The sequence below is a fragment of the Tamandua tetradactyla genome, chromosome 2, assembly GCF_023851605.1.
Source record: "Tamandua tetradactyla isolate mTamTet1 chromosome 2, mTamTet1.pri, whole genome shotgun sequence".
Taxonomy (NCBI): domain Eukaryota; kingdom Metazoa; phylum Chordata; class Mammalia; order Pilosa; family Myrmecophagidae; genus Tamandua; species Tamandua tetradactyla.
The window spans coordinates 156,758,900-156,785,231 of NC_135328.1; the positions used below are offsets into that span (position 1 = coordinate 156,758,900).

The 26,332-nt window shown below is 38.3% G+C and overlaps 1 protein-coding gene and 1 pseudogene across 1 annotated transcript in view; one reads left to right on the forward strand and one right to left on the reverse strand.

Moving 5' to 3' along the window:
• Positions 1 to 23,673, reverse strand: part of LOC143674113 (uncharacterized) — a 105,302-nt gene extending 81,629 nt beyond the window's left edge. The window contains exon 1 of the mRNA XM_077149432.1: positions 23,363 to 23,673. The gene's annotated coding sequence lies outside the window, so the exon portion shown is untranslated. The remainder of the gene's footprint in view (positions 1 to 23,362) is intronic.
• Positions 23,674 to 24,021: 348 nt separating this feature from the next.
• On the forward strand, positions 24,022 to 24,119 carry LOC143675315 (U6 spliceosomal RNA; annotated as a pseudogene).
• Positions 24,120 to 26,332: the final 2,213 nt, after the last annotated feature.

A 26,332-nucleotide genomic window follows, 5' to 3' on the forward strand; every position in this document is an offset into this window, starting at 1 on the left:
CTCGGATCATAAAGGAATGAAGTTGGAAATCAATGATAGGCAGAGTGCCAGAAAATTCACAAATACCTGGAGGCTCAACAACACACTCTTAAACAACGAGGGGGTCAAAGAAGAAATTGCAAGAGAAATTAGTAAATACCTTGAAGCGAATGAAAACGAACAGACAACATATCAAAACCTATGGGACGCAGCAAAAGCAGTGCTAAGAGGGAAATTTATTGCCCTAAATGCCTATATCAGAAAAGAAGAAAAGGCAAAAATGCAGGAATTAACTGTCCACTTGGTAGAACTGGAGAAAGAACAGCAAACTAACCCAAAAGCAAGCAGAAGGAAAGAAATAACAAAGATTAGAGCAGAAATAAATGAAATTGAAAACATGGAAACAATAGAGAAAATCAATAAGACCAGAAGTTGGTTCTATGAGAAAATGAATAAGATTGATGGGCCCTTAGCAAGATTGACAAAAAGAAGAAGAGAGAGGATGCAAATAAATAAGATCAGAAATGGAAGAGGAGACATAACTACTGACCTCACAGAAATAAAGGAGGTAATAACAGGATACTATGAACACCTTTACGCTAATAAATACAACAATTTAGAGGAAATGGACAGGTTCCTGGAAAGACATGAACAACCAACTTTGACTCAAGAAGAAATAGACGACCTCAACAAACCAATCACAAGTAAAGAAATTGAATTAGTCATTCAAAAGCTTCCTAAAAAGAAAAGTCCAGGACCAGATGGTTTCACATGTGAATTCTACCAAACGTTCCAGAAAGAATTAGTATCAACTCTCTTCAAACTCTTCAAAAAAATCGAAGCAGAGGGAAAACTACCTAATTCATTCTATGAAGCCAACATCACCCTTATACCAAAACCAGGCAAAGATATTACAAAAAAAGAAAACTACAGACCAATCTCTCTAACGAATATAGATGCAAAAATCCTCAATAAAATTCTAGCAAATCGTATCCAACAACACATTAAAAGAATTATACATCATGACCAAGTAGGATTCATCCCAGGTATGCAAGGATGGTTCAACATAAGAAAATCAATTAATGTAATACACCATATCAACAAATCAAAGCAGAAAAATCACATGATCATCTCAATTGATGAAGAGAAGGCACTTGACAAGATTCAACATCCTATCCTGTTGAAAACACTTCAAAAGATAGGAATACAAGGGAACTTCCTTAAAATGATAGAGGGAATATATGAAAAACCCACAGCTAATATCATCCTCAATGGGGAAAAATTGAAAACTTTCCCCCTAAGATCAGGAACAAGACAAGGATGTCCACTATCACCACTATTATTCAACATTGTGTTGGAGGTTCTAGCCAGAGCAATTAGACAAGAAAAAGAAATACAAGGCATCAGAATTGGAAAGGAAGAAGTAAAACTATCACTGTTTGCAGACGATATGATACTATATGTCGAAAACCCAGAAAAATCCACAACAAAACTACTAGAGCTAATAAATGAGTACAGCAAAGTAGCAGGTTACAAGATCAACATTAAAAAATCTGTAGCATTTCTATACACTAGCAATGAACAAGCTGAGAGGGAAATCAAGAAACAAATCCCATTTACAATTGCAACTAAAAGAATAAAATACCTAGGAATAAATTTAACTAAAGAGACAAAAAACCTATACAAAGAAAACTTCAAAAAACTGTTAAAAGAAATCACAGAAGATCTAAATAGATGGAAGGGCATACCGTGTTCATGGATTGGAAGACTAAATATAGTTAAGATGTCAATCCTACCTAAATTGATTTACAGATTCAATGCAATACCAATCAAAATCCCAACAACTTATTTTTCAGAAATAGAAAAACCAATAAGCAAATTTATCTGGAAGGGCAGGGTGCTCCAAATTGCTAAAAACATCTTGAGGAAAAAAAACGAAGCTGGAGGTCTCGCGTTGCCTGACTTTAAGGCATATTATAAAGCCACAGTGGTCAAACAGCATGGTACTGGCATAAAGATAGATATATCGACCAATGGAATCGAATAGAGTGCTCAGATACAGACCCTCTCATCTACGGACATTTGATCTTTGATAAGGCAGTCAAGCCAACTCACCTGGGACAGAACAGTCTCTTCAATAAATGGTGCCTAGAGAACTGGATATCCATATGCAAAAGAATGAAAGAAGACCCGTATCTCACACCCTATACAAAAGTTAACTCAAAATGGATCAAAGATCTAAACATTAGGTCTAAGACCATAAAACAGTTAGAGGAAAATGTAGGGAGATATCTTATGAAACTTACAATTGGAGGCGGTTTTATGGACCTTAAACATAAAGCAAGAGCACTGAAGAAAGAAATAAATAAATGGGAGCTCCTCAAAATTAAACACTCTTGTGCATCAAAGAACTTCATCAAGAAAGTAGAAAGACAGCCTACCCAATGGGAGACAATATTTGGAAACGACATATCAGATAAAGGTCTAGTATCCAGAATTTATAAAGAGATTGTCCAACTCAACAACAAAAAGACAGCCAATCCAATTACAAAATGGGAAAAAGACTTGAACAGACACCTCTCAGATGAGGAAATACAAATGGCCAAAAGGCACATGAAGAGATGCTCAATATCCCTGGCCATTAGAGAAATGCAAATCAAAACCACAATGAGATATCATCTCACACCCACCAGAATGGCCATTATCAACAAAACAGAAAATGACAAGTGCTGGAGAGGATGCGGAGAAAGAGGCACACTTATCCACTGTTGGTGGAATGTCAAATGGTGCAACCACTGTGGAAGGCAGTTTGGCGGTTCCTCAAAAAGCTGAATATAGAATTGCCATACGACCCGGCAATACCATTGCTAGGTATCTACTCAAAGGACTTAAGGGCAAAGACACAAACGGACATTTGCACACCAATGTTTATAGCAGCGTTATTTACAATTGCAAAGAGATGGAAACAGCCAAAATGTCCATCAACAGACGAGTGGCTAAACAAACTGTGGTATATACATACGATGGAATATTATGCAGCTTTAAGACAGAATAAACTTATGAAGCATGTAATAACATGGATGGACCTAGAGAACATTATGCTGAGTGAGTCTAGCCAGAAACTAAAGGACAAATACTGTATGGTCCCACTGATGTGAACCGACATTCGAGAATAAACTTGGAATATGTCATTGGTAAGAGAGTCCAGCAGGAGTTAGAAACAGGGTAAGATAATGGGTAATTGGAGCTGAAGGGATACAGACTGTGCAACAGGACTAGATACAAAAACTCAAAAATGGACAGCACAATAATACCTAATTGTAAAGTAATCATGTTAAAACACTGAATGAAGCTGCATCTGAGCTATAGGTTTTTTTTTGTCTGTTTGTCTTTTTTTTCTTTTTCCTTTCGTTTTCTTTTTTTTACTATTATTATTTTTATTTTTGTTCTCTATATTAACATTCTATATCTTTTTCTGTTGTTTTGCTAGTTCTTTTCCTAAATCGATGCAAATGTACTAAGAAATGATGATCATGCATCTATGTGATGATGTTAAGAATTACTGATTGCATATGCAGAATGGAATGATTTCTAAATGTTGTGTTAATTTCTTTTTTTCTTTATTAAAAAAAAAAGAATGGTTGTTAAACTGGATTAGGGGATGACATCTCTCCACCCATTTGAGTGGGTCATGATTGGTTTATTGGAGTCCTATAAAAGAGGAAATATTTTGGAGAATGAGAGATTCAGAGAGAGCAGAACAACATAGCCACGAGAAGCAGAGTCCACAAGCCAGCGACCTTTGGAGATGAAGAAGGAAAATGCCTTCCGGGGAGCTTCATAAAACAGGAAGCTAGGAGAGAAAGTAGCAGATGATGCCTTGCTTGCCATGTGCCCTTCCAACCGAGAGAGAAACTGTGACTGTGTTCCCCATGTGCCTTTCCAGATGAGAGAGAAACCCTGAACTTCATTGGCCTTTTTGAACCAAGGTATCTTTCCCTGGGTGCCTTTGATTGGACATTTCTATAGACTTGTTTTAATTGGGACATTTTCTTGGCCTTAGAACTGTAAACTAGCAACTTATTAAATTCCCGTTTTAAAAAGCCATTCCATTTCTGGTATATTGCATTCCGGCAGCTAGCAAACTAGAACAGCTACTTTCTTAGCAAAGGGATTGGGGAGGGGCCAGCCAAGACACCATGAGAAATTACCATTTTTTCAAGTTGCCTTTTCTTTGATTGTTTACCTGTTACCATAATCTTTTAAGTCTTTTCTGGAGATTTGAGAAAGATAGTTCTGCCAGCTCATTTAATGTGTAAACTTCTTTGGGGGGACTGAGCCCTGGAACAGCTCGCTCCCCCATCTTGATTACCCTCAAAAGTGTTTTAAATCTTTACTCAAATTTCAGGACAGCAGATATTAGAACATGTTTAAATTCTAAGATGATGGGTCAGATTTTCAGGGAGTAATTTAAGATATAGTCTATAATTCATTACTGATATTGCAGGAAAAGTACAGAAATAAACACAAATTTATAAATGAAGAACATAACAGGATATGGATAATAACTCGCCTCTTATGGAAGAGATGATATAAGGAACAAATGCCAGTCTAGAAACATTTCAAATTTAATGGTCAAAATCACCTGCCTCTACAATTATCTTCTCATTTGAGAAATAGTTTCAAGCCATCTGCTTAATGTGAAAGGAAGGTGATTAATGTGAGGGGGCTGTGATCATGACAAAGTTTTAAAATCTAACAAAGGAGATGGAATTGATCTGTTAAGACTTATTTGGATTCACTGGAATTCTTGAGAAATGCACTAAACTGCCTGGCATAATAGCCTCAGATTCAGTGCAACACTTTCATGTACCCTGGTAGAAGGGTTTTCTCCTGGGAACCAGATATTTTAATCTAGTAGGACTTATCTCTTCAGGAACAATTGTTTCTACAGAGCCTTAAAAAACAGCTCTAAGAAATCTTCAATATACCATTTTGGTACCCACAGAAATAAGTAGCTGTTGCAGGTACATGAAGGACATCTAACCCTCAGAAGTACCAGAAAATGCCATACTTCAGAGACCAAAGAGATTTTAGAGTTCATAGCACCTGGAGGCTGGGGCTGGATATGATTCCTGATGCCAAGTATTACTGGTATTTGTAGAACCTAAGGACAAATTCAAGTACCATTTATATATGATCAACATATACCAGGTGTTTTAGTATCCTAGCTGCTAAAACAAATATCATACAGTGGGATGGATTTAACAATGTGAATTTATTGGCTCACAGTTTTGAGATTATAGAGCTTACTTCCTTCCTGCTGGAGTAAACTTTTGGCTGCTTGGCAAATTTGGGGTTTCCATGGAGTTTCTGTCACATGGCAATGTACGTAGTATCTTCTCCTTTTTCTTATGAGGTCCATTAATGTCCAGCTTGTGAATGCTCCCATGGCTTCTCCTTCTGTGCCAAATTTCTTTTCCTTTGAAGGTCTTTGGTCATATTGGATTAAGACCCACCCTCATTCATTCTGGTCACATCGTAACTAATGACATGTAATAGGAACTTTGAAGTTCCTATTACAAATGGGCTCACACCCACATGACCAGAGCAGGGACTTGAACGTGCCTTTTAGGCAGGACATGATTAAATCTCCAACATGAGGGAAGGTCAACTTCCTTCTCTCTCTTTTTACTTCTTCATCTGTAAAATGTGGATGATGTTTTAATCAACTCAAGTATTCTACATAATATAATCTGATACATGCAGAGTGCTTTGAAGTAGGCTTGATAAAAACTTATTAACATTGCTAGTTACAATAATAATAATAATAATAGTTGTTGTTGTTGCTGTTTTCACTCCCAGAAAACTCTGGGTTGTGCCATTCATGCCCTTGCTATGACAGCTATGAAATTTGAGCTCTAAGATTTTTTTATCAATTTAGAAAAATTCATATGCAAGTAGAACAGAATTTTGTAGAAATGTCTGATTAGTGATGAAAACATAGCAATCATAGAAAACAGGCCAATTCTTAGAGGGGGCGGGGTATAATCACAAATATTCAAATATTCTAAATATTACCAAACAATTCCAAGTCAATTATTTATTCCTGGAAGGAATAATTTTAACAAGATCAAAAACCTGACAGGACAAAGTAAGAAAACAGTCAATTTTGTGCAAATTCTTCCATTTTCAGCATTAGAAAATCTGAATTTGTTATGAAAATCGCTAAAAGGGATACTCATAATAGATGCCATAATTTAAACTAAGTAATCCAATCAATATTCTTAACAAATTAGATATGAAGCATGAAAACAATTCTGATAAAACATAAAAGGAAAACTTCTGAAATCATTAGATGGGTCCCTAAAGGGCACAGGACAAAAATATACTGTGTATATCTACAAAAAAATGACTTTCCTGATGAAAATTTACTGTCATTGCTGTGGCTTAATTGTTTTAAATGCTTTTGAGCCTAAAGTCAAGGTGTCCAAGAATTCATAAATTTAAACAGTTGGAATTTTTTGTCCCATTGTCACCCAACTCAACTAGTTAAGGTTTCTCTGGAAGGGTTTGGGTTAATGAACATCAATAGCTTTTATCTAATCATCTTTGAAGCTGACTCAGATAGCTGACTCCTTCACAGCTCTTCGAACACTTCCCTTAGGAGCGGTTTCCTTAGACATTAATCCCAAAACCTGGGCTTTACTAAATAACAAATGCCAAAACCAGTGTCTGTCATTCTGTTAATAAAGTTCCTGAACTTCTTCATATACCAGGTGAGACAGAGAGATCTGATACTGGACCTTTGGGAGTTTCCTGTTCGTGGGAGAAGGCAGTCAAGAAAAGTTTACTTTTAATAGTAAATGCTTTGATAAAGACAAGCATTGGTGAACTGTGGCTAGGCCCCAACACTGGACTTCGATATTCAATGAAGGCTTCCAGATTACTAACACCTAGGCCAGAATCTGAAAGAAGGCAATGCTGGAAGTTGCTCCAAAGCACTTCAACAAAAGACTGCATGGGATACATCACTAACAAAATTTTAGAGGTAGGAATCTCCCATTTGCATCACACACTATAAACCACTTAGACCTAGCAGACATATACAGAGCACTCCACACAACAGCAGCAGAATATACATTTGTCTTATGTGCACATGGGACCATTCTACAGGGTGGACCATAAGTCTGGTCATTCAATAAGTCCACATTTTTTAAAAAAAATAAACTCACACAAAACATCTTCTCTAACCATAATGCAATGAAACTCAAAATCAATAATAGAAGGAAAGTTGAAAAATTCACAAATATGGTGAAAATAAAGAACATATTTTTAAACAACCAGCAGGACGAATAATAAATCACAAGGGAAATTAGAAAATACTGTGAGCCGAATAAAAACTGTAACACAATATATCAAAACTTATGGGATGAAATAAAGGAGTGCTCAAAGAGAAATTATAGGTGGAAACATCTACTTTTATAAAGAAAACAAACCTAAGTTTATATCTTAAGGTATTAAAAAAAAGAAGAGTAAACTTAACTCAAAATAATGAGAAGGAAAGAAATAATAAAGATTTATACTGGACACAGATATAATAAAGAGAAAACGATAGAGAAAATCAACAAAATCAAAAGTTGGTACTTTGAAAGGATGCTGTGTTAGTTAGATTCAGTTGTCAACTTGGCCAGGTGAGCATACCTAGTCTTGTTGCTGCGGACATAAACCAATGGTACGTGAACCTCATCTGTTGCCAATTACATCTGTAGTCAGCTAGGAGGCGTGTCTGCTGTAATGAGTGACGTTTGACTTAATTGGCTGGTGCTTAAATGAGAGAACGCAATGTAGCACAGCCAAGCAGCTCGGCATTCCTCATCTCAGCACTCGCAGCTCAGCCCAGGCCCTTGGAGATGCAGAAAGCAGTCACCCCGGGGAAAGTTGTTGGAACCCAGGGGCCTGGAGAGAAGACCAGCAGAGACCATCCTGTGCCTTCCACATAAGAAAGAACCTCAGTGGAAAGTTAGCTGCCTTTCCTCTGAAGAACCAACAAAATAAATCCCCTTTTATTAAAAGCCAATCCGTCTCTGGTGTGTTGCATTCCGGCAGCTAGCAAACTAGAACAGATGCATACAATTTACAAATATTAACTAGATTGACAAGGGATAAAGAAAAATATGAATAACTAAAGTAAAAAACAAACTTAGACATTTCTACTGAATACAGAAATTAAAAGATTATAAAACAAGACTTTGGACAACTGAACACAAACAAATTTGATAACTCAGATGAAATGGAAATATTTCCAGAAATACACAAAATACAAAAACTGACTCAAGATGTATTAGAGTATCTTAACAGAGCTATAATGACCAAAATGAGTGAATCAGATATTGAAAACCTCCAATCAAAGAAAAATACAGAACAAGATGGCTTCATTGTTGAAATCTAAAATATTTAAAAGAAAAATTAACACCAATCCTTCTCAAACTATTCCAAAAAATAGAAGATAAGGGAATAATTCCTAACTAATTCTCCAGCAGTGACCTCAGGAATGCTAAGAGAAAGGCATCAAAACTACAGGCAGTTATCCCTCATGAATACAGATGCCAAAAACCTCAACAAAGAACCATCAAGCCAAGTCCAGCAGAACGTTAATAGGACTGTACATCATTAACAAGTGGGACTTATCTTTAGAATGCAAGGGATATGTCAACATATAGAAATCAAACAACATAATAAGCCACATTAATAGATGGAAAAAATAAGATCATCCATCTGGAGTCAGAAAAAAATTTTGACAAAATGCAACACCTTTCATGGTAAAAACAATAAACACACTAAGACTGGAAGGGAACTTCCTTAACCTGATAAAGGGGATTTGTGAAGAATCCACAGCTAGCATCATAAACAATGGAGAATGCATGAAAACTAGCCTCCTAATGTAAGGGATGGTGGACTCCTCCCACTCAAATAAGGAAGTATGGAAGCCCCTTTGTTTAAGTCTTGACCTCCTAACCTGGCCCACATTCTCCCCAAATCACATTAGTACTAGAATATGATAGGTGCTTAGGGTATAAAGCTTACTTGACTTGATTGATCCCCTCTACATAAGGGCAGTCAGATATGCAAATGAAGGATTCAACATACACTAATCTGTGACTGGTCAAAAACTAAATGAATAATTATGATAATAAGGTATAAAAACCTCACCTACTACTTTGCTAGTTTCCAAAACTAGATTGCAACTCCTAAGTAACCAGTCAATGGTGAACGGGGAGAAGGGACTCCTTTGCATTAGGAACCAAGACAAAAGGAGCCTGCACACTTCCATACTTTATACTCACTTGCTGCATGTTCCAGTGAGTACCCTTTCTCATGAGAAAGAAATAAAAGAGTTTCTGCCATAGTGTGTGAGCATCCGAAGAACTCACTTGAGCCCATAACAATGAGCTGGTAACACTGCTCCATACACTAAGATCAGGAAGAAGCCAAAGAAGCTAGATATTCTTGTCAGACCAATTTGGATATAAAGAGAAATAAAAGTCATACAAATTAGAAAGGAAGAAGTAAGCTTATCTCTATTGTGATATGACAAGATCTTATATAGAGAATACTATAGAAAACACATACACACTTGCACTTAAAACTCATGCAAGCACATGTTATACACACAGAGCTAATAAATGAATGCAGTAATGTTGTAAGGTACAAGAGTAAAATAATTATATCAGTTGCATTTATATATACAAATTATGAGGAGTCCAAAAAAGAAAATAAAAGAAAAAAAATTTAGTGTCATCAAAACTATTAAAATTCCTAGAATAAATTTAACCAAGGTATGCAAGAGTTGTATACTGATATCTATAAAATATTTTTGAAAGAAATTAAAGATGACCTAAATAAATAGAAAGACAACTCATTTCATGGACTGGGAGATTTAATACTTTCAGATGGCAAAACTCTCCTAAATGATTTAATTTTTTTTGAGGGGGGGGGTGCATTGTCTAGGAATCAAACCCGGGTCTCCCACAAGGAAGGCAAGCATTCTACCACTGAACTATTTGTGCACCCCTCCCCCAAATGATTTAGAGATACACTACAATACTTATAAAAATCCTAAAGGCCATTTTTAAAAGAAAATAACTGTAAAAGTTCACCCTTAAAATCATATGAAATTGGATTCCAGGAAGAAGGTGGGATAGGATAGGTCGAGTTCACCCCTGCTCCAAAGAACAGCTAGAGAAGGGACAGAAAATAGTCCAGGAGAGGGATTCCGGGATCTAAGTAACCTGGGAGGAACTTCTACATCACATAGAGAGGCCCTGGTTGAAAAGCAGAAAAACTGAGAAGTGCAGAACCAGAGACTGGCCAGCTAGTGCCAACAGCCTAGCTTGTCCATTTCAAAATGGAGGCCTGGAGACGTCAGGAGTACATGGACAGGGAGATGGGGACAAGTAAGTAAGCCAACCAGTGTTCCTTGCATCAGAACCCCATCACCCGCCCCTCCACCATAATCTAAGCACCCCCACCCCAAACCCCCTCTCCACGCATCCCTGCCCCACATCCCCATGCTGCGCTTGTGAATACAAGCCTGTTCAAGCCCAATCGACCACTCCTGCAGAAATGTATGGTCTTGCCCCACCCCTCTCAAGATCCGCAGACCCATGGTGAGCCCCTTGACACCCTCCTCCCCCTTCCAGCCCCCCTGCACGCACACACCTGCGCATCTGAGCTGCAGGCACTCACATTCGTACCTGGGCAATGCAGTCGCTCAATCCTGCCTGGCCCTCCCTGAGCTCTGCACACTCTCAAATAACCACCCAGCCCACCAGACATGTGCACACACATGCGCCCACTCACTTCACACTGCCTCAGCTCTGGGTAAGTGCTGACCTGCACAGCCGTCCTCAGCCCATGCAGACACATTCCCACCCCACTGCCCCTGAGCTCCGCACACATGCATACCAGGGTCCAGTCCCCCAGACCCACACACACCAGGGTCCTACCCCCCAGATCCACACACCAGGATAGCCACATCCTTCCTACTGGGCACCTATGTACCCGTGCACAGACCTCTTCACTCCTGCACCACTCCCCTGGCTTGCACATATACACACACTTGCCCCACCCACAGCACAAGTACCCTTCTCCCACACCTGGCAGGTGCTCTCAGCACATCTGCCCCACATATCCTCCACCTTACACAAGCAGGTACCCTCCCCACGCCCTGCAACCTACTCCACAACCGTCCTGCAAATACAGAACTTGAGACTACTGAAGGAAATTAACATCCAAAGTAACCCTGTCAAGATATTTACATGCAGCAAAGACAACAGAAGATCATTAACCATATAAAGATGCAGACAGATACAGTCCAGTCTTAATGACCAAATTAAAACACCACAGGAAACACAGACATGGAACAACTACTCAAAGATGTTCATAAAACTTTACTAAATAAAATCACTGGGATGGCTAATGATGTAGAGGAGATGAAGAAGACACAGAAGAGCATAAAGAGGAGTTTGAAAGAATAAGAGAAAAACAGTAGATATCACAGAGATTAAAGATGAAGTAGACCAAAACAAAATATACTAGAGACACACAACAGCAGATTTGAAGAGGCAGAAAAAGAATAAGTGAACTAGAGGACAGGACAGCTGATTTCAAACACATAAAAGAGCAAATGACAAAAAAGATAGAAAAATCTGATTGATAAGGGAAATGCAGATCTAGACTACAATGAGATGCCATCTCATGTCTATAGGAATGGCTGCTATTAAACAAACAGGAAACTACAACTGCTGCAAAGATGTGGAGAAATCGGGACGTTTATGCACTGCCGGTGGGAATGTATAATGGTACAGCCACTATAGAAGTGTGGCAGTTCCTTAGGAAACTAAATATTGAGTAGCCCTATGACACGGCAATAGCACTACTTGCTATATACACAGAAGAGCTGAAAGCAGTGACACAAACAGTGATTTGCACACTGATGTAGCAGCTCTATTCACAATCACCAAAAGATGGAAAGAATCCAAGTGCCCATCAACAGATGAATAGATCACCAAACTGTGGCATACATACAATGGAATATTCTGTAGCAGTAAGATAAAATGATGTCCTGAATCACATGACAAGATGGATGAGCTTGAGGATATAATGCTGAGTGAAATAAGCCAGACACAAAAGGATACCGTATGATTCCACCTTTATGACCATGGTAAAGATAAAATCACAGGCTTATAATACAGAATATAGGGGACCTAGAGGTACACAGAAGCTTGAAATGAGTGAACAGTTTGTTAATGAGGTTGAACTTAATTGTAAGGGAATAGATAGAAGTGAAGGTGGTAGACTAGTGAGTCTAGAAGTAATATTACCATACTGAACATAAACATAATTGAAAGGGGTTGTATAAACTCATGTGTCCCACAAATTAATACAACAAATATAAGTTCTTGCATGAACTACTGCAAAGGTATGAATCTTGCACAAAGAGTATATAATTTCTGGGTATAAGGTTAAAAATGCTATTGCATGCGATGTACTATGTTTAACAGGAAAACATCAACAGTACCACAGCAACACCAGGGGTAAATAATGGGGGAGGAACAACAGTTAAGGGGAGGTTTGGATTTTCTATTTGGTGAGAGTGTGTTATTGGCTATCATTCTCTTGGGAACAACGGAATTATCTAAAACTGAGAGTGTTGATGGCCTGTTGACTTTGGACACTGTACACAAGGCCAAGTATAAAGGAGGTGGCTGTAAGATGCACTGACTGAGAAGTAGACTGGCAAATGCTGATGTAAACATATGAACGAACATGGTGCTCCTACAAAAAGGAACGAAGTAATGAGTAATGCAACACTGTGAATGAAACTGTGGGACATTTAGTGAAGCAAAAAAAGCCAGAAACAAAACAGCAAATATTATATGATCTCATTTAGAAAATACTTATATGAAAACTGGGGCCTAGATTATAAATTCTTATAGCAGTCACATTTAGTCCAAAGTGGTAATTGTTACTTCTGGATTTGATGGGCTGTTTTATACATGTATAACCTAGTATTTAGAAAATGATGCCAATCAGTCAGGATTAAGGTAATTCAGAATACCAGGGTGTTCTAGCTTACTAGCTGCCAGAATGCAATATACCAGAAATGGAAAGGCTTTTAAAAAGGGGAATTATATTAAGTTGCTAATTCACAGTTCTAAGGTCATGAAAATGTCCAAATTAAGGTAACAACAAGAGTTTACAAGAAGGTAACAAAAGGTTACCTTCACTCAAGAAAGGCCGATGAAGCTCAAGGTTTCTCTCTCAACTAGAAAGGCACATGGGAAACATGGTGACCTCTGCTACTTTCTCTTCAGATTTCTTGTTTCATGAAGCTCTGCTGGGGGCATTCTTTTTCATCTCCAAAGGTCGCAGGCTGGTGGTCTCTGCAGTTCTCGTGGCTCTGTCATCATTCTAAAAGGGACTCTCTCCAAAATTCTTCATTTTTTAGAAGATTCCAGAAAACGAATCAAGACCCACCTGGAATGGGTAGAGTCATAACTCCATGGAAACCATCTAATCAAAAGTTACCACCCACAATTGGGTGGGTCACATCTTCATGGGGAAAATCTAAAAGCTCTCACCCAACAACACTGAACGAGATTAAAGAACATGGCTTTTCTGTGGTCCACAAATTCAAACCAGCACAAGGGATAAGGAAGACACTGACTGCATTTTAGAACTTCACCTACTCTTTGAGACCAAAGGAAAAAAGATCTATTATGTCCAGAACCTAAATTTTCTGTTGCACATAAACTAACTCAACATGGCTGGATAGATAATTTAAACAATCCAAATACAGGGAGCTCAAAATAAGAATGAGAGTTTTTAATCCTCTATAGCTTAAGGTAATGCCTGGATATATCCTAGAATATATTAAGCAGATAATCAAAAATTACTGGCAAAGTCATTTAAGGGATGGGGAGAAAAATTATGGAACTATTAAACTTCACTACTGGAGAAACCTGGGATACTGTGCCAAACATTAAAGACACCCAAATCAATAGGCCAAGCCTTTGATCCTGAGGCTTGTGCTTGTGAAGCTTATGTATGTAGTGAAGTTTAGCTTACCTATACATATGCCTATGAGTCACCTCCAGAGGACCTCTTTAGTTGCTCAGATGTGGCCTTTCTCTCTCTAAGCCCAACCCTGCAATTGAAACCACTGCCATCTCCCCTACATGGGACATCACATCCAGGGATAAAAGTCTCCCTAGCAGCATGGGAGCTGACCCCCCTGGGATAAGTCTCACCATGGCACCATGGGATCAACAATGATATCCTGACAAAAAGAGGGAAAAGAACTGTAGGAGCCAAGGGTTAAAACAAGACCTGCAGAATTTATTGGGAGCAGCTGGAGTCAGAGTGGTGGCAGGAAACTGAGGTGATTGTTATCTGCTTAATTGGAGGACAGTCTGAAAGGGAGAGAATGTTTATTTCTTCTTTAACCCCAAGGTCTTATTAGCTATCTCTTGTATGCAGGGAGTAATATACTGAAAAGTATGCACTCTGTTTTATCTCGAAATGTACATGCTTTTAGTCACATAAACCCTGCAGTATATAAGCAGGAATTAGTTAAGATAATTAGGATCTTTCTCCTAAAGAGTTGGAGAAAGATCAAATGCAATGGTGGAGTTACATAGAGAAGGTAGGGTTTAACAAATGAGTACTGAATAATTATACTGATATTTCTTTAGCCTCCAGTACCTTAGAGCAGTTAGAAATAAAAACCGAAATTGGAGAATCATAACCCATATCAAATTCTGAAACCTATTCTACAACTAACTGTTGCAATGCACTTTCAAATTTATTGCTTTTATGTATATATATTATTTAAAGAGGAGGAATATAACAAAGAAAATAGGATTTAACAAATGAGTACGATTGCTGAATCACTACACTGAATTTCTGTTAGTCTCCAGTGTTTTGGAGTAACTAGAAGAAAAAATGAAAAATTGTGGAACTGTAATCCTTACCAAACTTTATAATTTGTTCTATAAGTACTTGTTAAAACATACTTGAAAGTTTATTGCTTTTTTTTGGTATGTATTTCATGTAAAAAAAGTTGTAAAAAAAATCACTTGAAATTATAAAACTCTGAATAGTTAAAATGATATTGTAAAAAGGGGTGCATGGGCGGATCAGTGGTAGAATGCTAGCCTTTTAAGAGGGAGACTTGGGCTCAATTCCCAGACTATGCACCCAAAAAAAAAACAGCATGGTTCTGACATGAAGCTGGATATATTGACCAATGGAATCGAATAGAGTGTTCAGATATAGACCCTCTCATCTATGGACAACTGATCTTTGATAAGGCAATCAAGACAACTCACTTGGGACAGAACAGTCTCTTCAATAAATGGTGCCTAGAGAACTGGATATCCACATGCAAAAGAATGAAAGAGGATCCATATCTCATATCCTATACAAAAATTAACTCCAAATGGATCAAAGACCTAAACATTAGACCTAAGACCATAAAACTGTTAGAAGAAAATGTAGGGAAATATCTTATAAATCTTGTAACAGGAGGCGGTTTCCTAGACCTTACACCCCAAGCATGAGCACTGAAGAAAGAAAGAAAGAAATGGAAATTTCTCAAAATTAAACACTTTTGTGCATCAAAGAACTTCATCAAGAAAGTTAAAAGACAGTCTACACAATGGGACACAATATTTGGAAATGATATATCAGATAAAGGTCTAGTATCCAGAATATATAAAGAGATTGTTCAAGTCAACAACAAAAAGACAGACAACCCAATTACAAAATGGACAGACACTTCTCTCTCAGAAGAGAAAATACAAATGGCTAAAAGGCACATGAAAAGATGCTCAACTTCCCTAGCTGTTAGGCAATGCAATTCTAAACCACAATGAAATATCATCTCACACCCACCAGAATGGCCAATATCAATAAAACAGAAAATGACAAGTCCTGGAGAAGATGTGGAGAAAGAGGCACACTTATTCACTGTTGGTGGGAATGTCAAATGTGGAAGGCAGTTTGGCAGTTCCTCAGGAAGCTAAGTATAGAATTGCCATATGACCTGGCAATACCATTGCTAGGTATCTACTCAGAGGACATGAGGGCAAGGACACAAATGGACATTTGCACACCAATGTTTATAGCAGCATTATTTAAAACTGCCAAGAGATGGAAACAGCCAAAAAGCCCATCAACAGATAAGTGGCTAAACAAGCTGTGATATATACATATGATGGAATATGATGCAGCCATAAGACAGAATAAAGTTATGAAGTATGTAAGAATATGGATGAACCTTAAGGACATTATGTTGAGTGAGAGTGGCCAGAAACAAAAGGGCAAATACTGTATGGCCTCACTGATAAGAACTAACATTAATGAATGAACTTGGATAATTTCAGTTAAGAACAGAGGACATCAGGAGATAGAAATAGGGGAGATATTGGGTAATTGGAACTGAAGGGATACAGATTGTGCAATGGGTCTGATTATAAAAATTCAGAAATGGATAGCACAATACTATCTAACTGTAATACAAAAATGTTAGAACACTGAATGAGGCTGAATGTAAGAATGATAGAGGGAGGAGGGCTGGGGACACAAATGAAATCAGAAAGAAAGATATACAATAAAGACTAAGAGGGTATAATCTAGGAATGCCTAGAGTGTATAATGATAGTGACTAAATGTAAAAATTTAAAAATGTTTTTGTATGAGGAAGAACAAAGGAATGTCAATACTGTAGGGTGTTGAAAATAGATGGTAATTAATATTTTAAAACTTTAACTTACATGTGAGCCTAAAGCAAAAAATGTTTATTTGGTCAAAATTTATATTTTGACTAGTGCATTTCCTAATATAACTCATATGGACAGGTTAATTGAACACCGTCTAAGTACATGAAACCTTGAATAGGGCATGAGATTTTGTAGGTTTGTCAAGTGTGATGCCCCGATAAATCCCAGAGTGATTTGAACAGTGAGTAAAGAAGTATTTGCAAAGTCCCCTTGGGGAAATGGCGAGAAAGGGGGAAAATTCAACTTCCCCAATTGGAGAATTCCTGACATTCTCACAATCAGTGGGGACAACCAAATCAACATGCCAAGCCCTCAATCTTGTGGGAAACACAAGGATAGGCTAAGCCTAAGAGTCAACCCCAGAGAATTTCTTTTGTTGCTCCGATGTGGTCTATCTCTCTCTCAGTCAACACAGCAAGCAAACTCACTGCCCTCTCCCTCTCTACATGGGACATGACTCCCAGGGGTGTAAACTTCCCTGGCAACGTGGGACAGAAATCCTAGAATGAGCTGGGACTCAGCATCAAGGGATTGAGAAACCATCTCAACCAAAAAGGGGAAGAGAGAAATCAGACAAAGTAAAGTGTCAGTGGCTAAGAGATTTCAGAGTCGAGAGGTTATCCTGGAGGTGATTCTTACACATTATATAGATATCCCCTTTTTAGTTTAAGGTGTATTAGAGAGGCTAAGGCTAGACAAAAGTACCTAAAACTGTAAAGCTGTGTTCCAGTAGCCATGTTTCTTGAAGATGATTGTATAATGACATAGTTTTCGCAATGTGACTGTGCGATTGTGAAAACCTTGTGTCTGATGCTCTTTTTATCTATGGTACAGACAGATGAGTAAAAAATATGGATTAAAAATAAATAAGTAATAGGGGGAACAAATGTTAAAATAAATGGAGTGGTAAGGGGTATAGAAAAAAATAGGGGGAACAAAGGTTAAAATACATCAGGAGCTGGAAACATAAGCAGTCAATGAGAGGGAGGGGTAAAGGGTATGGTATGTTTGAGTTTTTTCTTTCTTCTTTTTATTTCTTTTTCTGAAGTGATGCAAATATTCTAAGAAATGATCATGGTGATGAATATACAACTATGTGATATTGTGCGTCACTGATTATATACCAAGAATGGAATGTTAAGAACGTTCGTGTTTGTATGCTGTTACGTTTCGTTAATAAAAATATTTTTTTAAAAAAATGGACATGTAAATACTGTCCTTTCTGCCATTTTACTGCCACCTCTGGTTCCCATCAAGACAAAAGCTCACATAAAAATAATTGAGGGGGGGACATGGTGGCTCAGCAGGCAGAGTTCTTGCCTGACATGCCAGAGCCCTGGGTTCAATTCCTGGTGCCTGCCCATGCAAAATAATAATAATAATGATAATAATAATTGAGACTGAATATTAAAAAAAAATGGTCTTGCAGATTTTCACACTGAAACAGCCTCAACTTTTATACATTAAAGTCTGTAATCTACAGCTGAGATTATAGACCTAAAGTAAAATTGTCTAAATTACCTGAAGTAAATAGCCTTCCCTGACTCAAAATTTTACCTCTGGCCATGATTAGTCACAGTATTTCTTGACATAAAATTGCTTCTGGAAGACCTATGTTTCTGTGAATAAAACTGAAACTGATCACTTAACTGTGATACCATAATATGACTCAATTTGTAATTCCTTAATGTACATGCCAAAGATTTTCTTCAATAGGTAAAGGACACCTTGCCTGACCCAAATGACCGATACCAATTAAGCATAACCTGGAACCAGGAGACTGGGTCTACTGAAAATGACTCCAACAAAAGACAGTCCAAGAACCTCATTAAAAGAGAACCTACCAATTGCTGCAAACTTCTGATGCTGCAACTAAATTACAGGGTGTTGAACCATGGGTCCACATATCTCAACTGAAAAAGGCTCCAGCAGAGTCCTGGACTTGTTTCAACTCTGGAGACTTACTAATCAAACTAGCCAGGAAGTAAAGTAGACCTTATCACGAGGTAGACTACTCATTCCCAAGATGATGGATCAAGTCCTCACATATTCTTTATGTTACTAATCCTTAAAATGAATAAAATATTTCGTATTCCCCTATGCTTTTTCCTTGCACTGGTCTAGAAAGGTAACCCATTGTCTACATCTCCTAAGCTATTTTAAAGGGAGGTAACCTCAGAGAATATTGGATTTTTTACTAAAGCCCTGATCCATGTACTATGCAGGGAATCCCATTTTTCTACCCATAACAAATTTATTTCTTGTCCCAAATGCTTCAGCTTTTGGAATCTAACTATACCATTTGTTTCATATCAAACACAAATACTAGACCCAAGGTCCTCTTTACCCTGCTTTAACCTTTCATGGCCCTATAACTTCACTATAGACACAACTAGTCTACAGAATTATACAGATATCATAGAAGAAATTGGAGACCTTAATATAATTGTGCACATGTCTCCATGAACTACAAATTACATTAAAAAATACATGTTCACTTTCAGGTTTGAGACCCTGACTATGTGAAAGATTAACAACACAGATAAACTTTTCACTGACTCCTTATCTGTACTACCAATATCACAGACTCTTGCTTAACTAAGGGCAAATTATAGTAATTGTAGTAATAGGTCTATAAACAATATCACCTTGGCTGGAGTTACATTGTTCTGCCAGGCTATCTTTTTTTACTTGAGGAGACTATAATAATGTATTTGCCTAGGTACTAAATTGCTTTAATAGCTTATAAATATCTAGGCAATGTGCACTTGGTCTCCTCACTGCTCCTTTAGGAATTTCATAATTAATCTGAGACTTCTCACTCAATTACTACTGAGACTGCTACACTCTCAGACAAAACAGGATTTACTCAGAGAGTTTACAATTCTGCATTTGTCTCTTTTGGCAAATAGTTTCTACCCTGGCTTTGTTAAGCATGAAAACATGATTAGAAATCTATCAATCTCAATAGGAGAACCTGCTGAATCAACTGATAGAGCTATAGCTACACATTACATACATTAGTTAATCTTGTTTTAGACAATAGCATTGTTGTCCTTCATTACTTATTACCTGAACAAGGAGGCATTTTTGTCATTGCCAACACCACCTGTTGTACTTGGATAAACACCTCTGGGAAAGTTAAGACACAATTGCATGAAATAACTAAATAAGTCACATGGCTCAAACATGTAAGGTTTTCCTCAGGGCCATTTTAAAATCACTTTCAGCTGGTTTAAGTCATGGGCTCTGAGCTTACACGCATAATAAGAGATGGGCATTTAGGCATTTTACTATTCACAGTACTCATTACAATCTCCCTGGTGCACTCTTCTCTCAAGAGTATTAAATAGGGGTACCCAGCTGCTTCTGGATCAGGAAATGCTTTCTTTATGCCTGGAATGAGAAAAAAATATATGAACAAAGGAAAAATGACATCATGACCACCTATTAGCCCAACACCAAAATAACCTGGATTACTACTACAAGACCTTGGGCAGCAAATAAGAGTGGTGCTCAATACCAAAAATTTTTAATCACAGCTCTCAATGGCTGAGGGCCAGATCAAAATGGTGGGAACTGTTATAAACTAAGTAGGCCCAAGATGGAGTCCTTCATGCTAAGCCCTGTGTCAGCAAACTGAAGTTTAACTAAATTCCTAGCTTTTATAAGTGCTTGTTCTCCTAGAACATGAAATCTGAGAACCACCTATCATAATCACCAGCTCCCTTTTCCTCTAACTCACGGTTAAGCCAAGGAAAATGTTCCTGTGCCAAGGAATAAGATTATTTTTCTTTAAGACTTCCTTATTCTGCCTGTGTAAACCTTGATCTTACTTTTCATCCCTCACCTTCATTTTATGGATTGGATGCTACTCAACGCTACTCAACTCATGAATTACTTAATAAAGCTCTGAGACACAAACAATTTCCTGTGGATTTTTTTTTTGGGGGGGGGCTCTGTTGTCAAATTAATTACTTGTTCTTCTCACTCTGGACTTCCAGATCTCTCTCTGGAAAGGACAGCTCTTTACATAGGCAAAATAATATCCAAAACATAAAACAGCAGGAATCTGAGATAGGATTCAAGACAACAACTGCATATGTTCACAGTGAAGAGAAATAAAAGGGCAGTTTTCCTCTTTCCTTTCATGAGAAAGTTATGAATGTTAATAAAGGCATGAGGCTCATTTCAGGGAAAAAGGTTTCCACATAGCAAAATCTTAATTTCCTCCACGTCCCAGAAAAAACAGTTTCCAGTACTGGTCTGTACAAGCAAATAAAAACACAGTGACACTAGTTTCACACAAATTTTAAGACTATAATTTAACTATTGTAACCGTCTTCTTTACTTCAAAAAAGTTTAACATCCTTTTATCTATAACAACCAGTACTCTGAAATTTCTCCCTTATGAAGTTTTAAAAAAACTTGGAGTTAAATTAATATGATTTCAAGGGCAAGAAAGGATATGCAAGACTTGTGTTTTCTCTATGTGTCACAAAAAAGGCAAGCATCCCTCCAACAGCACAGGTCCAAGCGTGCACAAAGCACTGGATATAGGACAGTGATTCATTAGGACTATCACAAAGGCAAGGAGTGTACAGCTTCAGCATAGGAAGACAGGTCCCTCTGAAGTCTGGCTTTTAATTGTACCAAGATCGCAGACAGATCTTAGGTCCCCAATACTGACAAGGTCAAAGCACTGTTTCAGAACAGTGTCAAGAGGGCAAATGTTGTTTAGTCAGTGAACACCACTACTCCATGATTTGTTAATGTCACGTTGCTAGTGGTAAAGGAATCAAGAAGCCTGGGTTTTGGAATCTCACAAACATTATTTACCCTATTATGTGCCCTATTTGTGTAGGGCAAATGATGTAAAATTAGGTAATAATGTCCCCAAACACCACTGTTGAGATTATCTAGTCTGACTTTAAAGCAGTACAAACTAGCTTCTTCCATGTAATAAGGCAGGTTTTACACTATTTCTCAAAAGTCAATTATATCTCTAACTCTAGCCTCAGTTTAACAGGTTTTTATAAAATAGACCTTTAGTATGTCAGAGTCAAGGTAAAATGAGATGAGGAGCAAGACACCCTCTAATCCAGAGTTCCTAGAATTGAAACTGCTTTAGAACCCAGCGGGCATACACATACTCAAGCCTTGGGGTCTGATATTATCAGTCTGTGCTGATTGTTTTTTCCCTTCCATTATATGTCCATCCTGTGTGGTTCAAGATTGCTGGATCCTCAGCTACTCAGATGGCCTGGGCATAGATCAGTTATATTGGAGAGGTTTTGTGAACTCCTGTACAGGCCTGGGTAGCACAGTCCCCTGAATCAGAGGAATCTTGGTCCAAAGATGCCCAATTTTTACAATGAGTTTCTGTCCTTATCCCCAAGTCCAGATTCGAAGGGGCTAGAATTTAGTTCAGATAAAGCTATGAAAAACCGAGAAGTGTACTGATTCCTTGTTTCTGGTTAAGGGAAAAGCAGGATGCCCTCCACATACTTAAGGTCAGCAGCCTAGAGACTGGAAATTTGTCCTAATTGATACATCAAGACAGTGAGGATGAGGTGAATGGTAGCTTAAATTAAATTTTCATTTTAAGTATGAGTGAAACCTATGGCCTAAAATAATGCATTAAAAAAACCTAAATTCATATGGCCCATACAAATTTAAAAAGGTTGCCAGATGACCAGTATCTGGAAGAATGATCCAGATATTTCTGTTCTTAATTACATAGTTATTTTTGTCATCAATAAGAAGGGAAATCCCCAATCCTAGGCAAGATCATACCCGATCTCAAATAAATTATGACAACCATGTCAGGATGTTTCAAAAAGGGCATTGGTGAGGTAAATGAATGCAAGTCCCAAATGTTAAACGCAAAGAGAGTGTTTGTGTACAAACTCCCTCAAAACCTATTCATTGCAAAACTTGAAGCTGTGTAATCTGCTGGAGAGTGGAGGGTTGAATGCACAGGTCAGAGTTCTGAGGTGGCCTGGCCTTTCTATGCTCTCATTTTCTACTCTGAAGTGCATTATAACCACTGATCCTTTGAGACTCCTTAAAGACGATTCTGAGTGACAACTTTTATAAGCTGTCACAGTTTGTCATGTTGCTTATCCTCTTTGCCTAAGATTTCTATCAATCTTATGTGAGAAATTACAAGTGAGTAAATTCAAAGTTCAAAGGATTTTGTCTGGTGTATAAAGTTAAAGCAGCATTTATTATAACCTGATAACCCTCTCCTTTGGGAAATTTTTTATCAAATTAGAAAAATGTTTGCAAATTGAGAAGAATCATAAGGAAGAACTTAAGTAGCAATCCAACAGACCAATACAAGTTTTCCCTACAATCACCCAGAATATGTGAGAGACAGCTCACAATTTTAATATGTCCAATCACCTAGAATCTGTGAGAGACTGCTCAAAATTTTAATACATATCATCCTCTTGAAATCTTAATGCATTATTACATCTCTATAAGTCGATTTTCATTGATTGAAGATAAAATAACATACTAAAAACTTTTACCTGGTATCAGCAAGCCGACCACCGGGGGCGACCAACCGCCCACGCCCCGTCTCCCTCCCCGACCAAGGACCGCCTGGAACCAAGCGGGCGGGATAGTGGCTTCCACGCTTCGGGGCGGCTCTCCGTGCCCCAGGCCAGGCCGACGACCCGCTCCCGCCAGCTTATGGGCAGCCTGCAGGTACGGTGCTTATGTTACCTAGGACCACACCATCGCCATCTTGGGCCACTCTCGGCCACCTCAAAGACCCAGGCTCCTTAAGCCGGCTCACTGGATGTGGGCACGGGCAGAAGCTCCCGGAAGTACCAAACTCTCGCGATAATAAATAGGTCTTTCTTCTAGCTCGTTGAAGGAGGAAGTCGTGGTATCGGGTTTTGCCCACACTCTGGTAGTGAAGCTGGGGAAAGAATTGCAGCCGACCTCCTGGGCGGATTAAACCAACGTAGTCGCAAGAAGCCATTTCCCCAACTAGCAAGAGGAGAAAAGTGACGACAGAACCGCCATATTTCATTGATTTTAAGAAGCATATTCTTTGCATTTTAACATCTCTAAAGTGTCAGGAGGCGAGTAACATGAATGATGTGTTCTGTTGAACTGGCAGCATTTTCTCTTTCGTACTGACTAAGGGAAGAATAGTGCATATTAAAACTGATGGCATCGTGCTCGCTTAGCAGCAGATAATAAAATTGAAACGATACGGAGATTAGTATGGCCCTGCTCAAAGATGACACGCAAATTCGTGAAGCATTCCATTTGTTATTATACCAAGAGCCATTGCTTGTGCAATTAGGATGGATTGTATGGTGTGTGAATAAAGTTGTTTAAAAAATAATAAATAATGGGGGGGAATAAGGGGTAAGGGATATTTTGGTTCTTTTTTAATTTTCATTTCTCTTTTTGGAGTAATGAGAATGTTTCGAAATTGTGATGATGAATGATTGTGATAATGAATGCACAACTATATGATGATAGTAAGCCATTGATTGTATACTTTGAATGGATTATACGGTGTGTGAATATATGTCAATTAGATTGTTAAGAATATATACTAATATACACTGAAAGCGAATACACATGTATGTGTATGCTTATATAGATATTAGTATCTAGTAAGTATTAGTGTATACTAATAAACACACACTTAAATATGCCCATGGATTATTTTATATTTTTATAGATATTTAATGTATTTTTATAGATATAAAGATATGAAATACATATATGTAAAGAGATCTTAAAACTGATGGCATCATAGATTTGATGAAAGAGTAGTAGAATTAAACCCAAGAGATGGGATGCTTAAAACCAATCTGTCTTGAAGGGTATGCAGCACAGCCCCCTTAGTCCAGGAACTATTTTTAAAAGGCTTAACATGGCCATCGGTGGTATTGGAAAAACTGCTTTAGACAGTTTCCATGTGCTGGACCCAATCCCAAACCTGAAATTCACTTAGGTGTCCCTGCCTTAGCAGACAGGGGAATTGAGGCCAGTGCCTGAGGTATTGTGTATAAGAATGCAGCTGGAAAAGGAGGAGACCCCAAACCTCTCTCCCTACCCATGCTGCTGGCAAGCATGGCGGCATGGCCCTCTGCCCCAGCAGTGACTGGGAAGTGAGCTCCAGGAGAGAAGCTCAGCACCCATCTGACTAGGGGAAGAGCCCTATTCTGAGGCTTCTCAGAGAGGAAGGTTCCTCTCTGAAGCAGCTCCCAGCTAAAAAGAAAAGCATAACCAGATCCTGATCCCCACCCTCCACCCCCAACAGAATCACATAGCCAGATCCTGACCTCAAAGCTCAGTAGCCCCAAGTACTAGGAGCATCTCACTGGTCATGCAAATGAAAATCCCATGGTCCTCAGACACCGAATAAGAGGGGGAAATGACAAAGGAAGAGGGTCTTAGAAGGAACAGAGAGAATAGGAAAAGCAAAGGAAAAGAAACTATAAACAATACCCACAAAGATATTAGAGATTTTTGCTTCCAAAAAACAAGAACAGGAGGCTATAAAGTAGCACTTGACAAAAAAGGAAGAGCTCTAACAATTAAAAATGTGAGAGGGAAATGAAGAATTCAATAGAAGGGTGAAAGATAAAGTTGAAATCCTCCCAACTGTATAACAACAACAAAACCAGAAAGCTAACCAACAGAAAATGTTACAGTAATCACTCTCCAGTGCTTAGAACCAACCTGGTGCATCCGATGGCTTCCACAATACTGAGCAATGAGGCTTGGACTCTCATTCAGCACGAGGGCAGCCACAGGCACCAACCTCTGGTCACAGACTACCCAGTGAAATTTGACGTTGATGTATAAATACGACACCCAGAATACTTGTGTGCTTGGCATTGTTCTTATTATTTTATGCATACTAACTCATGCAAAAACCCAGTGGAATGGGTACTGTTACTATTCCCCTTTTTACAAATGAGGAAATGTAGGCAGAGATGAGCATCACACAGCAAGAAGTGAAGGTGCACAAGCAAAATGGATCCAGAGCTCATGCCCTTCATATGCTAATCACTGCATTATTGCACCTCCCAAAAAATAAGTCCAAGACCTGATGATGAGAATTCCATAAAATAAGGAGAGAAGAGAAATCCACAAAGAAATACTTCAGGAAAATTTCCTAAATCTGAGGAGTGTGATCTTCAGGACTGAAAGGGCCCATGGAGAAAACAAGAGCAAGGATGAAAGGTATCGACACCAAGACATGTTGTTGCGAATTTCCAAAGCACTGAAGCAAAGAGGAGATACTATAAGTGTCCAAAGAAAGAAAAGAGAGTACAGACAAATGGTCAGAGTTCAAGAAGGCAGAAGACTGCTAGGGACTAGAAAATGGCACAATACCCTCGAAATTTGGGGGGACAATAATTTTCAACCTAGCCAAACGAACTTTGTACCTAGTTATACTTTTAAGCAAATGTGATGGTAGAATAAAGACAACCAGGAACCACACCACTAAATGTTGAAACTAT